This window comes from Dreissena polymorpha, chromosome 14 (assembly GCF_020536995.1).
Source record: "Dreissena polymorpha isolate Duluth1 chromosome 14, UMN_Dpol_1.0, whole genome shotgun sequence".
Lineage (NCBI taxonomy): Eukaryota > Metazoa > Mollusca > Bivalvia > Myida > Dreissenidae > Dreissena > Dreissena polymorpha.
In genome coordinates, this window is record NC_068368.1 from 48,623,709 (window position 1) to 48,638,745 (window position 15,037).

A 15,037-nucleotide genomic window follows, 5' to 3' on the forward strand; every position below is an offset into this window, starting at 1 on the left:
GGCCATAGTAAATGACTCTTAAAATAACACCATCGTTCATTACTAAAAATAGACTATGGCCACAGTAAATGACCCTTAAAATGACACCATCGTTCATTACTAAAAGTCGACTATGGCCATAATAAATGACTCTTAAAATAACACTATCGTTCATTACTGAAAGTCGACTATGGCCACAGTAAACGGCTTTTAAAATGACACCATCGTTTATTACTGCAATTCGACTATGGCCACAGTAAATGCCTCTTAAAATGACACCATCGTTCATTACTGGAAGTCGACTATGGCCACAGTAAATGACTCTTAAAATGTCACCACTGTTCATTACTGCAATTCGACTATGGCCACAATAACTGACTCTTAAAATGACACCATCGTTCATTACTGTAAGTCGACTATGGCCACAGTAAATGACTCTTAAAATGTCACCACTGTTCATTACTGCAAGTCGACTATGGCCACAGTAAATGATTCTTAAAATGACACCATCGTTCATAACTGCTAGTCGACTATGGCCACAGTAAAAGACTCTTAAAATGACACCATCGTTCATTACACAAAGTCGACCATGGCCACAGTTAATGACTCTTAAAATAACACCATCGTTCATTACTGCAAATCGACTATGGCCACAGTAAATGACTCTTAAAATGACTACATTGTACATTACTGCAAGTCGACTATGGCCACAGTAAATGAATCTTAAAATGACACCATTGTACATTACTGCACGTCGACTATGGCCACAGTGAATGACTCTTAAAATGTCACCACTGTTTATTACTGCAAGTCGACTATGGCCACAGTAAATGATTCTTACAATGACACCATCGTTCATTACTGCTAGTCAACTATGGCCGCAGTAAAATACTCTTAAAATGACACCATCGTTCATAACTAAAATTCGACTATGGCCACAGTAAATGACTCTTAAAATAACACCACTGTTCATTACTGCAATTCAACTATGGCCACAGTATATGACTCTTAAATTGACACCATCGTTCATTACTGCAATTCGACTATGGCTACAGTAAATGACTCTTAAAATGACACCATCGTTCATTCCTACAAGTCGACTATGGCGACAGTAAATGACTCTTAAAATGACACCATCGTTCATTACTAAAAGTCGACTATGGCCACAGTAAATGACTCTTAAAATGACACCATCGTTCATTACTGAATGTCGACTATGGCCACAGTAAATGACTCTTAAAATAACACCATCGTTCATTACTGCAATTCGACTATGGCCACAGTAAATGACTCGTAAAATAACACCATCGTTCAGTACTAAAAGTCGACTATGGCCACAGTAAATGACTCTTAAAATGACACCATCGTTCATTACTTCCAGTCGACTATGGCGACAGTACATTACTCTTAAAATGTCACCACTGTTCATTACTGCAAGTCGACTATGGCCTAGGTAAATGACTCTTAAAATGACACCACCGTTCATTACTGCAAGTCGACTATGGCCACAGTAAATTACTTTTAGAATGACACCATCGTTTATTACTGCAATTTGACTATGGCCACAGTAAATGATTCTTAAAATGACACCATTGTTCATTACTGCTAGTCAACTATGGCCGCAGTAAAAGACTCTTAAAATGACACCATCGTTCATTACTAAAAGTCGACTATGGCCACAGTAAATGACTCTTAAAATGACACCATCGTTCATTACTAAAAGTCGACCATGGCCACAGTAAATGACTCTTAAAATAACACCATCGTTCATTACTGCAAATCGACTATGGCCACAGTAAATGACTCTTAAAATGACACCATCGTACATTACTGCAAGTCGACTATGGCCACAGTAAATGACTCTTAAAATGTCACCACTGTTCATTACTGCAAGTCGACTATGGCCACAGTAAATGATTCTTAAAATGACACCATCGTTCATAACTGCTAGTCAACTATGGCCAAAGTAAAAGACTCTTAAAATGACACCATCGTTCATTACTAAAAGTCGACTATGGCCACAGTAAATGACTCTTAAAATAACACCATCGTTCATTACTGCAATTCGACTATGGCCACAGTAAATGACTCGTAAAATAACACCATCGTTCATTACTAAAAGTAGACTATGGCCACAGTAAATGACCCTTAAAATGACACCATCGTTCATTACTAAAAGTCGACTATGGCCACAATAATTGACTCTTAAAATAACACTATCGTTCATTACTGAAAGTCGACTATGGCCACAGTAAATGGCTTTTAAAATGACACCATCGTTCATAACTGCAATTCGACTATGGCCACAGTAAATGACTCTTAAAATGACACCATCGTTCATTACTGGAAGTCGACTATGGCCACAGTAAATGACTCTTAAAATGTCACCACTGTTCATTACTGCAATTCGACTATGGCCACAGTAACTGACTCTTAAAATGACACCATCGTTCATTACTGTAAGTCGACTATGGCCACAGTAAATGACTCTTAAAATGTCATCACTGTTCATTACTGCAAGTCGACTATGGCCACAGTAAATGATTCTTAAAATGACACCATCGTTCATTACTGCTAGTCGACTATGGCCACAGTAAAAGACTCTTAAAATGACACCATCGTTCATTACTAAAAGTCGACTATGGCCACAGTAAATGACTCTTAAAATAACACCATCGTTCATTACTGCAATTCGACTATGGCCACAGTAAATGACTCGTAAAATAACACCATCGTTCATTACTAAAAGTCGACTATGGCCACAGTAAATGACTCTTAAAATGACACCATCGTTCATTACTACCAGTCGACTATGGCGACAGTAAATTACTCTTAAAATGTCACCACTGTTCATTACTGCAAGTCGACTATGGCCTAGGTAAATGACTCTTAAAATGACACCACCGTTCATTACTGCAAGTCGACTATGGCCACAGTAAATTACTTTTAGAATGACACCATCGTTTATTACTGCAATTTGACTATGGCCACAGTAAATGACTCTTAAAATGACACCACCGTTCATTACTGGAAGTCGAATATGGCCACAGTAAATGAGAATTAAAATATCACAATTGTCCATTACTGCAAGTCGACTATGGCCCCAGTAAATGAATCTTAAAATTACACAATTTTTCATTACTGTAAGTCGACTATGGTCACAGTAAATGACTCTTAAAATGTCACCACTATTCATTACTGCAAGTCGACTATGGCCACAGTAAATGACTCCTAAAATGACACCATCGTTCATTACTGCAAGTCGACTATGGACACAGTAAATGACTCTTAAAATGACACCATCGTTCATTACTGCAAGTCGACTATGGCCACAGTAAATGCTTTCTAGGTCCCTGTGGCATATAAAACGTGCTTTTCCATTGTCACATCGACGGTGGAAGACAGGTGAGCAATGGTTTCATAGGATTTCTACATGTTCTAGTGGTTACAATATTGTAAAAGAAAGTCATATATATTTTACTCTCCATTGGATCACATAAATTCATAGGAATTTGGTCGAAGTTCTATCGCCATTTCATTCCTATCTTTTTTTATATATATTTCAGTGACGTTTTGTGGTTGCAAAACCATTGCAAACTTATTACAAACGTTGACGCGGCACCAAAAAGTTCCATCGGATATGGATTTTGCGTTTTCATGTTAGAGGTATTAATTCATACATTACTCTCCGTTGCATGCCTATTGATTATCATATTCAAATATTAATGCACAATTTCATTAACGTATTGTCATACTCTTTAAACAGTGTACATGCTATAATCATTTGGTTCTTTTTTATCTGTTTTTTCTCCATGTAATTCAGGCACTGACTGTCGTGGAGAAAAACATCCAAGATACCTTTTCAGAAAACGGGTAAGTTGTAATTGTCATAAATAAGGTAGCTTTTCTGCAATTAAATTCAAGGCACTGATATACTAAGCTTCTTCAAAATGTGCGTTAATGCTTACAAAAACTGACTTTAACGCCAGAAAAGCTTTGTAAACGGCGTAGTATTCGAACTCGGTCTTGCCACCGAAACCTATGTGTGACGGTGTTGTGGAATTGGTCTTGATGCGTCTGTTACTTGCCCAAAGTCAAGAGCTACTTCGAATTCTATGAGCTCCGAACGAAATAAATAAACTCTATATGAGAAATTCGTAAAGACCAAAGTATATCAATGATCCGGTTGCATTACGAACAGGCACTTAGTACAGTACAATGCCTAGCAATGGCAACTGTATATTGCATAAGCGCATGGCATTCAAAATACCAATTATATTGAAAGCTATCTGTGTTCCCTTATTTATATAACCACTTTATATTTAGGATAAGAGCCGAAATATTTTGAATCAATCAACGATAAAAGTCGAGGTTCGATTGTAAAGAAAAAATATGTGTTATTCGCTTATTCACAATATCTCCTGACAAACGGTACCATACACAATGTAAAACTTTCCCTTTCTTTGATTTCATACAAATTTCACAAAACATGGGAAATTGATTGCTTACTTAAACTGTCAATAATGACGACATTTACAGGAACCACCCTTTGGTAAAGCTCGTAGCTAACGAAAAGCTTAAATCAGCTTTCAAGAAGAACAAAAGGTACTTCGTATTATATTTTTTTATTGAGTATTGATTTTTTTCATGAACTATTCCAGTCAGCCATAACATAATCATTGGGCCGTTTACAATGGATTTAGAAAGTGAAAAATAAACATAATCTTGCATATGACCGATTTTGTAAAGGTTAAAAATTAGTATGTAGAAAGATATACATCTAAGGTCGTGCTCGATCGAGACTGCCATCAACATTTGTTAAAAACTTAACTTAAACTTATAAAAATTAAAACCAATACCATTTCTATATTGAATTACAGACTAGTTTCATCGTATACAGAATCCGTCCTCGTCAAGGAAGCGTGTTCAGTGATCATGCAAGAAGTATAGAGTATGGTCTTTGATTATTTTTAGTAACAAGTATTATCTTACAATAATATATACGTTTTCAAAACATGATTTTATTTATGAGAGTGCGTAACATTTTGTTCATTTTGTGCACAACCACATTTTATTCACGAAAGTATAAACTTGCGCTGTGTTTGTGTAAATTTAATTCGTCAAATGTAAATATTTTAAATGTTAATGGGAAGAACAAAGTCTTAAAATGTACAATATCTCCATATAACATGCCTGTTAGACTGTCAATAGACATAGAATCCCGTTTTATTTTTTACGCGGTTTTTAAAGGCGAGTCCGAACAATATAAATAGTAAAGGCAAAAATTTAAAGTTATATAATTAATTGAAAAAAGTATATCGGTTTCGAATGTCATACAATAATTATTATCTTCTTTGGTGTCAAAGTAAACTACATATTCGTACAGAAAATATTTCACAGTACATGTATGTAAAATTTGTTTAATATTCTCATAATCGTTTGTTTCAAATCATAAAACTGCAGGCGACTGGATGTAGTTATAAAGAGGCCACAGAGGCTCTGCAACGAACGGTGGCCAAAAGTATTTTCACAGCATATAGCCTGGCAACAACTCACCGTATGTATTGTCCATATCATTAATACTACAATGGTCAGTTTTGTAAAAAAATATAGCCGTCATATTAGGTTTTTCTTTTCGTATAAATGTCATAGAAATTTCATTCGGATTTACGTTTTACAAAATGGTTTGAAGAGATATCTGTAACGTGTTTTAGCATAACCAAGCCATTAATACAATTACTAGTCACAGGCAATTTATGATTAGTAAAAGTTTATCGAATCATCGAAATAAAACAATTACTTATAAATGTCTTCGTAGCCTTTGACACTTTAAAAGTTTGACTTGTTATGTAACTTGGTGTGTTTAAGTTCATTTTCACAAATATTTTGGGTTTTTTAATGCAGGCTCGAGCATAAAAGAATATTGGTCAAGCGCCCTAGCGGATAGACGTAAGTAAAACACGGAACATAAATTTTACAAATGAAATTGTAGGTGCTCATGAAATTTCATGTAAGAAATTTTTCTGGATAGTAGATGTATATTCATGTTAAAAAGCAAGTTTTCTTGTAGCTTATGTCACAACTTTCATGGTACTCAGAAACTGTGTGAGAATCCTAGTCAATATGCCGTTCCAGATTGGATTGTGTTGCAATCTATTTCAAAGGTAAAGCCTGGTAAACACAAAGACGATAACATCCTGCAGAAAAGTTCAACATGGCTGACAACACCGTACGGTCGGAAGATGTGTAAGGACAAAAATGGGATCGTTGCATTACAGACACCGGTTTACTGTTAACTGTTGAGTTATCGATCCGGACAGAACTTAAGTGTGCACCACTGCAGTATGATGACATTTAAGTTTTATAGACTTTCATTCACAGCTCCGGACATTGAAAGTGGAAGGACGGAGAACCACACAGAAACAATATCGGCGAATGATGATGCATATTTGTTTTAAGTTTCGTGAAATAGGTACTGTGAAACAGCTCCGGACGTACAACCTTCCTGAATTTCAATCTATTAAGGGGCAATAAATTAATTACGCGTGCACCGCAGTATGATTGAACACATTCATATTAAGTTTAATGAAATTTAATAAATAATTATTGATAAACACCTCCGGACATCGCCAAAATAATATTCCTTCACTGTCTTAGAGGGGTAAAAAGCCATCATAATGGAGGAACTTACAAGAGTTGGTGCATTCGGATTAAATGCGTATTCTACATGCAATAATAAATGCATGCAAAAATAAATATCTTTCTTGCAACAAGCGTAAATCTACTGCAAATCTTAGCAAAACATTTGCAAACGTATGTGCGTGTGTATAGTGACGCAATCATACGTTTTTCCATAGATAATTTGTTTCTTAATGACAATATGTTTTTATTTGATTAATAAAATACCTGGATATTATATGAATATGTCAGTTTCTGTTCCGAATCGCCACCCTGCTTCTTTCTAGCAGCACCATGTACCTTTTGGGATCAAAGATCTTACCCTGTATTATACATACGTACGTGGTCCTTTATTCATGGCAGGTGATGAATTGCCAAAACAGAACGGCACAAAACGAAACAAAATACAAAAAGAGTACAATAAAGCCGGTGTCGCCGCTTTGGAACGGTCAATATTAACTACTGGGGTTTAAACAGGTTAATGAGCGCTCAAACTCATACGTGAATCAGGAATATTCATTATACATACAAGTGTAAAATATAGTACTCTTACATAGTATTATATTTATGGCTATATGGTTGATAAGAGCGCCTATGTCTTTTGACTAAAACTCGTTCATATTTCAGTATTTATGGCTATATGGCAAATAAGAGCGACTATGTCTTTTGAATAAATGCTTATAATGGGATAAGAGCGCCTTTGTCTTTTCATTAAATCTCGTTCTAATTTCCGTATTTATTGCCTATATGGATGATAAAAGAGACTATTTGTTTTAACAAAATGTCGTTCATATTTCCGTATTAATGCTTATCAAGGGAAAAGAGCGCCTATGTATGTTGACTAAATCTCGTTCATATTTCCGTATTAATGGCTATATGGCGGATAAGAGCGCCTATGTGGTTTGCTTAAATCTCGTTCACAATTTTGTATTAATGCTTATAATGGCATAAGAGCGACTTTGTCTTTATACAAAATCTCGTTCACATTTTCGTATTAATGCTTAAAAATAGATAATTGGGGTTATTAACTGTGGCCGTAGTCGACTTGCAGTAATGAGCAGTGGTGACATTTTAATAATCATTTACTGTGGCCATAGTCGACTGCCAGTAATGAACGGTGGTGTCATTTTAAGAGTCATTTACTGTGGCCATAGTCGAATTGAAGTAATGAACGATGGTGTCATTTTAAGAGTCATTTACTGTGGCCATAGTCGACTTGCAGTAATGAACGATGGTCTTATTTTAAGAGTCATTTACTGTGGCCATAGTCGACTTTCAGTAATGAACGATGGTGTTATTATAAGGGAGCAGTCTACAGTTTTTCTTGAAAATCACCAGGCCGACAACCACTGGTCTGCAAAACACCCTCAAAACAAGGCCTTCAGTCCCAACCTGAAAATAGATTCAGACAATATTCAGTGCAGCTCATCAACAGCTTGCAAATAAAGCACAAAACAATGCAGAAAAAGCACTTTAAACTGGTATCTGGGGTAAAATAGACCTTTTCGGAGGTCTCGGAACTTGCCCGTAAAAACCCCATTTTCAGATAAACCCGGCAATCACATTTATCTTTCCGGGTAAGAATACGCACACAGTGGACAACATGCTTTGCACTATCACAGCAAATGCTTTCAAACTGAGCCAGACAAAATGGGTCATTACCATTGAACTTTTTTGCACTGCTAACTTATTTAAACCCACCGTTGAAATCTATCAAATTCCGGCTGCTTTAAGCAGGAAGTACATTTGTTTACATCTCACTGAGCATGTTGTTGTTGTTGACTAAAATTCAGGTAACTTAGTTTCGAATTACTGAAAACATGTGAAATTACTAGAATATTGACCATTTATACTTACATTTAAGCTCCTGGAGTCAAAAAACAATTTTGTTTAGGTCATACGCCTTATGTTCAGGAAATTGACCTGGGCCAATGCGCAAATAGGGCTACAAAACTGAAACTGTCTCCTAAGAGTCATTTACCGTGGCCATAGTCGACTTTTAGTATTGAACGATGGTGTCATTTTAAGAGTCATTTACTGTGGCCATAGTCAACCTTTAGAAATAAATGATGGTGTTATTTTAAGAGTCATTTACTGTGGCCATAGTCGACTTGCAGTAATGAACGATGGTGTCATTTTAAGAGTCTTTAACTGTGGCCATAGTCGACTTGCAGTAATGAACGATGGTGTCATTTTAAGACTCATTTGCTGTGGCCATAGTCGACTTGCAGTAATGAACGATGGTCTTATTTTAAGAGTCATATTCTGTGGCCAAAGTCGACTTCTAGTAAAAATCGATGGTGTCATTTTAAGTGTCATTTACTGTGGCCATAGTCGAATTGAAGTAATGAACGATGGTGTTATTTTAAGAGTCATTTACTGTGGCCATATTCGACTTGCAGTAATGAACGATGGTGTCATTTTAAGAGTCATTTACTGTGGCCATAGTCGACTTGCAGTAATGAACGATGGTGTCATTTTAAGAGTCATTTACTGAGGCCATAGTCGACTTGTAGTAATGAACGATGGGTGTCATTTAAAGAGTCATTTACTGTGGCCATAGTCGACTTGTAGTAATTAACGATGGGTGTCACTTTAAGAGTCATTTACTGTTGCCATAGTCGATGTTTAGTAATGAACGATGGTGTCATTTTAAGAGTCATTTACTGTGGCCATAGTTGACTTGCAGTAATGAACGATGGTGTCATTTTAAGAGTCATTTACAGTGGCCATATTCGACTTGCAGTAATGAACGATGGTCTCATTTTAAGAGTCATTTACTGTGGCCATAGTCGACTTTCAGAAATGAACGATGGTGCGATTTTCATTGTTATTTACTGTGGCCATATTCGACTTTTAGTAAAGACTATAGACTATTTATAGTCAAGAACAATAATTCGATTTTAACAAATCTTTAGTGGTTAAGGATGAGGTGTGCTAACGAATGCAATTTGAAATATTATTTTCTCACGCCGTGGCTAGACTTCTAGAAGGAAAGAACTGAAAAAAAGACTATTTGTTTTAAAATGCATTAGTTCGTCGGTACCGTACATATTACGAACAAACGTATTCGCTTTTAAATGTAACTTAAATGTTTTGAACATCATGCACAAACTATTTAGCGTTGAACTGTTTTGCTGAATAAAAAAAATGTTGCGTAATTTGGTGTTTCACTGCCTTTTTGCAGACAATGGAAAAGAGACATTTCAGACAATGGAAAAGAGACGTTCCCCAAATATTGAAGTTTAATATGAAACATTTACTTTCTGTTTCGAAGGTTCTTTTCATCGGAAGTAGTTGCGGGCGAGGTATAAAACCCGGAAATATCCGGAAAACCCGGAAATCTTTTAGGTAAAACCCGGAACCGATATAAATGGTTATAACTTCATTATTATTCGTCCGATATTAATTATAATGGTACCGTTGTAAAGAAGATCCTCTACAGATTCTAACCATATCAAAATATTTTATGGCAGGGTCGTAGTCGGCCTGTAAATCGCGGACAAAGTCGGCCTGTTTTAACGTTTTTTTTTACACACGCAAATGCCGTAAAGAAAACCCGGAACCGATATAAATGGTTATAACTTCATTATTATTCGTCCGATATTAATTATAATGGTACCGTTGTAAAGAAGATCCTCTACAGATTCTAACCATATCAAAATATTTTATGGCAGGGTCGTAGTCGGCCTGTAAATCGCGGACAAAGTCGGCCTGTTTTAACGGTTTTTTTTACACACGCTAATGCCGTAAAGAAAACCCGGAACCGATATAAATGGTTATAAATGCATTACTATTCGTCCAATATTAATTGTAATGGAACCGTTGTAAAGAAGATCCTCTACAGTTTCTAATAATATATAAAATAGTTTATGGCAGGGTCAGAGTCGGCCTGTAAATCGCGGACAAAGTCGGCCTGTTTTAACGGGGTTTTTTACACACGCAAATGCCGTAAAGAAAACCCGGAACCGATATAAATGGTTATAAATGCATTATTATTCGTCCGATATTAATTGTAATGGTACCGTTGTAAAGAAGATCCTCTACAGTTTCTAATAATATATAAAATAGTTTATGGCAGGGTCAGAGTCGGCCTGTAAATCGCGGACAAAGTCGGCCTGTTTTAACGGGGTTTTTTACACACGCAAATGCCGTAAAGAAAACCCGGAACCGATATAAATGGTTATAAATGCATTATTATTCGTCCGATATTTATTATAATGGTACCGTTGCAAAGAAGGACCTCTACAGTTTCTAATGATGTTAAAATATTTTATGGCAGGGACAGTGTCAACCTGTAAATCGCTGTGCGGTAAAAGTTGACCGAAAAATACCGTGTTTTTTTACACAGAACAATGTCTTGAGGAAAACACGGAAAAGCTAAAAGGGGTTATAAAAGCATCCTTTTTCCAACCGACCATACATTTTTGGTACCGTTGTTACGGTATTCTTCTACTGTTTCTAAATATGTAAAAAATATTGTGAGAAAGCATAATATGAAATAAGGCGAAGCATCAAAGCGAAAATGGTTATATATGCATTATTATTCGTCCGATATTAATTATAATGGTACCATTGTAAAGAAGATACTCCACAGTTATTAACCATGTCAAAATAATTTATGGCAGGGTCAGATTCCGCCTGTAAATCCCGGTCAAAGTCAGCCTGTTTTTACGGGTTTTTTTACACACGGAAATGCCTTAAGGAAAACCCGAAAAAGGTAAACGGGGTTATAAAAACAGTATTATTGACTCGATATTAATTATAACGGTATTGTAGTACAGGAGAACCTCCACAGTTTCTAACCATGTAAAAATATTTTAAGGCAGGTTCAGATTCAGCCTGTAAATCGCGGTCAAAGTCGGCCTATTTTAACGTTTTTTACACGCGCAAATGCCTATAGGACTACCCGGAAAAGGTGATAAAATCATCACTTTCCCAACCGACCATACATTATTTGATACCATTGTAATGTAAACAATGGACCTATTCCTACGACCGTGTTAATACCAATATGAAAAGATGCCATATCAATCCACAACCCCTGGGTAGGTAGATGGGCACCTTAGACCACTATGTCACGGTAACTCCGTCTGTTACTGCTACTTTTGACATTGATATTACCAGTTAAATGTCAATTTGGTGACATGGTTCATGCAATACCCTGAAATTTTCCGGGGACACAGTAACAACAACTGCCAATTAAGGATACAATGGTCGCGATCACAGGTTAGTGCCACTTATGTATATCTGCTCTTGGCATGTTGTTCTTACTTACTGTCAATCGAAGATTTGTGTCTTGGGTAGATATACAGCTTGTTGTCAAACCGTTCCGATCCGAATACTTAAATAAGAAGTTTTTTGTTAAGAAAAAATCATAACTGCAATACAAGTCTAGCTTTGATCACGATATAAATCATATAAACATTTTATGAATCGATGTTGATATAAAGTGTGTTAATTGACACAACAATTGCTCGAATTGTTGTGTTTGATTTTATTTACTAACAGTGCCTTTAGTAGTGGGACATAGCCATACAAAGTACTTGTCTGATTATTTGTGTAAGGGATCGTACACAGTGTTCTCGTATTCTGGATATAAAACGCTCCAGTTTATGTACGAGAGGGACGTTTTTGAAGTTGCGCCTTTCTTTTCGGTAAGTACCGTGCCAGTACATATATATATTGTATATATGGGTAGATTGCTCACTATGTATTGTTCACGATGTCTATACATAGTTATTTACGGGTGCATACAATCACCGAAAAGTACCGAAAAGCATCGAATAGCACCGAAAAGCACCGAAAAAACACTCAATTTCTCGCTATATATATGCAATATATCGTTTCTAGTGTGTGTTAACGGGTTTAATTAGTTAATTAATGGTTATATGATTGTATGTCTATACTACAAAATTGGATAAATATCGGCAATATACCGACCGAAATGCTTTTCCTATGAAGACCGAAAAGCACTCAATTTCTAGCTATATATATATATATATATAGTTCCTATAAACGGATTTAAATTAAATAAAAGTTGTGTGGAAAAATACCAAATAAGCCAGATACTTCATTCTGATTTCGTAAATACTATACAGATCTTAAATATACGGATCATTGTAATCTCCTGCAACGATATCTATTCATACGACACACGAACACTAACACGGATCTTAATTAAGCAGACAAATGCTTCTGCTATTCACAAATTCACACGAGCCGCACTTTTATAAATTATAATAACTGAATATACACTTATTGACAGAGATCAACGCAAATGTATATTATGTAACCTAAATGACATCGAGGATGAATTTCACTTTGTTCTTAAATGTCCTTATTATAATGATGTTAGGAATGCATTAATTCCGAAATATTATAGAATCCGACCAAATATGTTCACGTTTATTAAACTACTTAATAGCACAAACAAAACTGTATTAAGAAAGCTAGCCATGTATTGTTTAACATGCTTTAAAATAAGAGAAAATGTCATATATATGTAGTGTTAAATAGAAATACATTATTCACAAAAAATAAGGTCAGAAATATGTAACTGTATCTATATTTTTGTAAACCTATATGCATAACATTGTGTGACCACTGTGTATTAAACCCATCCATGTACCATTCTCACGAAATATGTTCACAAAATATATTTCGTGTTTATTTAAAATAGTTATTCCTTAAAATGATGTGTGTTTTTGTGTGTACTTCAACGCAAGCTGTTATTTGTTATGTTATGTTATGTTAATAACGATGAGCTTCACATGCTTAAGTCAAAAATAAACTATTCTGTTTTGTTCTGTTATATATTTGCAAATGCAGCAGCATCATACTAAAACAATCCCAGAAAAAAAATGAATATCAACCGACAGAAATGATTCGATGCACGATGTGAATCAAAATTTAGTTTAAGTAATACGACACAAAGAAACTTTTTTAGTTTACGGATCATTTCGGCTTAGAAGACTGAGACAGTCATGTAAAATATCAAATAAAATATATAGTTATAATCAACTGGTAGCAAGTTATAAATATATCGGCAATGTACCAACCGGAAAGCACTTCATGCTGTTTATCATCTTATACGTAAATTGGTGTAAATGTTTTAAGTATTTCTAATTGACGTGAAACTCTTAAATAGAAATTGCAGCATGACTTTTAGTTAATGTGCTTTGCATTAATAATAGCGATTTTAATCGTTCCATTAAAAGCATTTATTGCGCGAGCATCGAGACACTTTTGAGTTATTGATGTAAGCACAATTCAAGGTGACACAATAGTATCAGTTTTTAATTATGTGTAATTTCATTCGCACCTCTCGCTTAAGCCAACGTTCAAAGGCACGCGCACTTTCACACTTTATTAGCGCCGTCTTTAATTTGTTCTATCTCTATTTACAGAACAGATTGATGTGAACTTAATGAACACAATTATTTTAACTAATGCAAGTTTAGCTAGAATTAATATATGACTACTTGCTATACAATCATTATCATTCGAAAATGTATCTTATTTAATTGTGGTTCCTTCTTTGAACTTATGCTGTCCGCCGACATTTAGAATAGGTAGTGTCAGTAATAAATGTATTGCTTTAGATTCACATGTTTGTTTTTTAAGATATGAAAGATGCAAATGTGTCTAACTTATATTGTTTTCTGGTCTTTAAGCTATCTTATATATGTGAATACGTGCTATTTTGTTTGAGAAATGAAAGATTCAAATGTGTCTTATTTATATTTTATCCATGTATCATGTGTATTCAGTGTCATGCGAAAATAGATCTTATTTCTTAATTTCCACCTTCGCACTTTATTAGCGCCGTCTTTAATTAGTTCATTAAATTAATTAATTTAATATAATGTGCAATGGTGAGGTGGATCAATGCTCGTTGTTAATTTAAATTACACACCACTTCAGCAATAAATGAAATCAGTTATTTTGGCTGTAAATCCAATTTGTTCAGTACAGTGGCCATGTTCCTGTGTATTGAGCTGATAAGATCACCACAGCAAGTTGCTAATACACAGTGTAGACTTAAACGAAATTGGTTATTTTGACTGTAAATCCAATCTTTCCAATACAGTAGCCATTATGGTCATGTTCCTGTGTATTGAGCTGATACGATAACCACAGCAGGTTGCTAATACACAGTGTAGACTTCCCCTGTTTTATTATAGTATTTGTTATTTACCTGCTTGGAATAAATGACGTGTATTCATTCGGGTCTGATGGCGTTTTGTTAAAGGTCATTTAATGCGAAAAGCTGGTTTTCTGACATAATTTTTCAATCATTTAAATAAAAAAAAAAAATGAAACAATGAATGTGTAATTTAATTCTCAACTCTCGCTTAACTCAGCGTTCAATAGGACG

At 35.2% G+C, this 15,037-nt stretch overlaps 1 protein-coding gene across 1 annotated transcript in view; it reads right to left on the reverse strand.

The window, feature by feature from the left end:
* The window catches only part of LOC127857537 (uncharacterized), a 30,154-nt gene extending 20,193 nt beyond the window's left edge, over nt 1-9,961 (reverse strand). The window contains exon 1 of the mRNA XM_052393973.1: nt 9,921-9,961. The gene's annotated coding sequence lies outside the window, so the exon portion shown is untranslated. The remainder of the gene's footprint in view (nt 1-9,920) is intronic.
* Nucleotides 9,962-15,037: the final 5,076 nt, after the last annotated feature.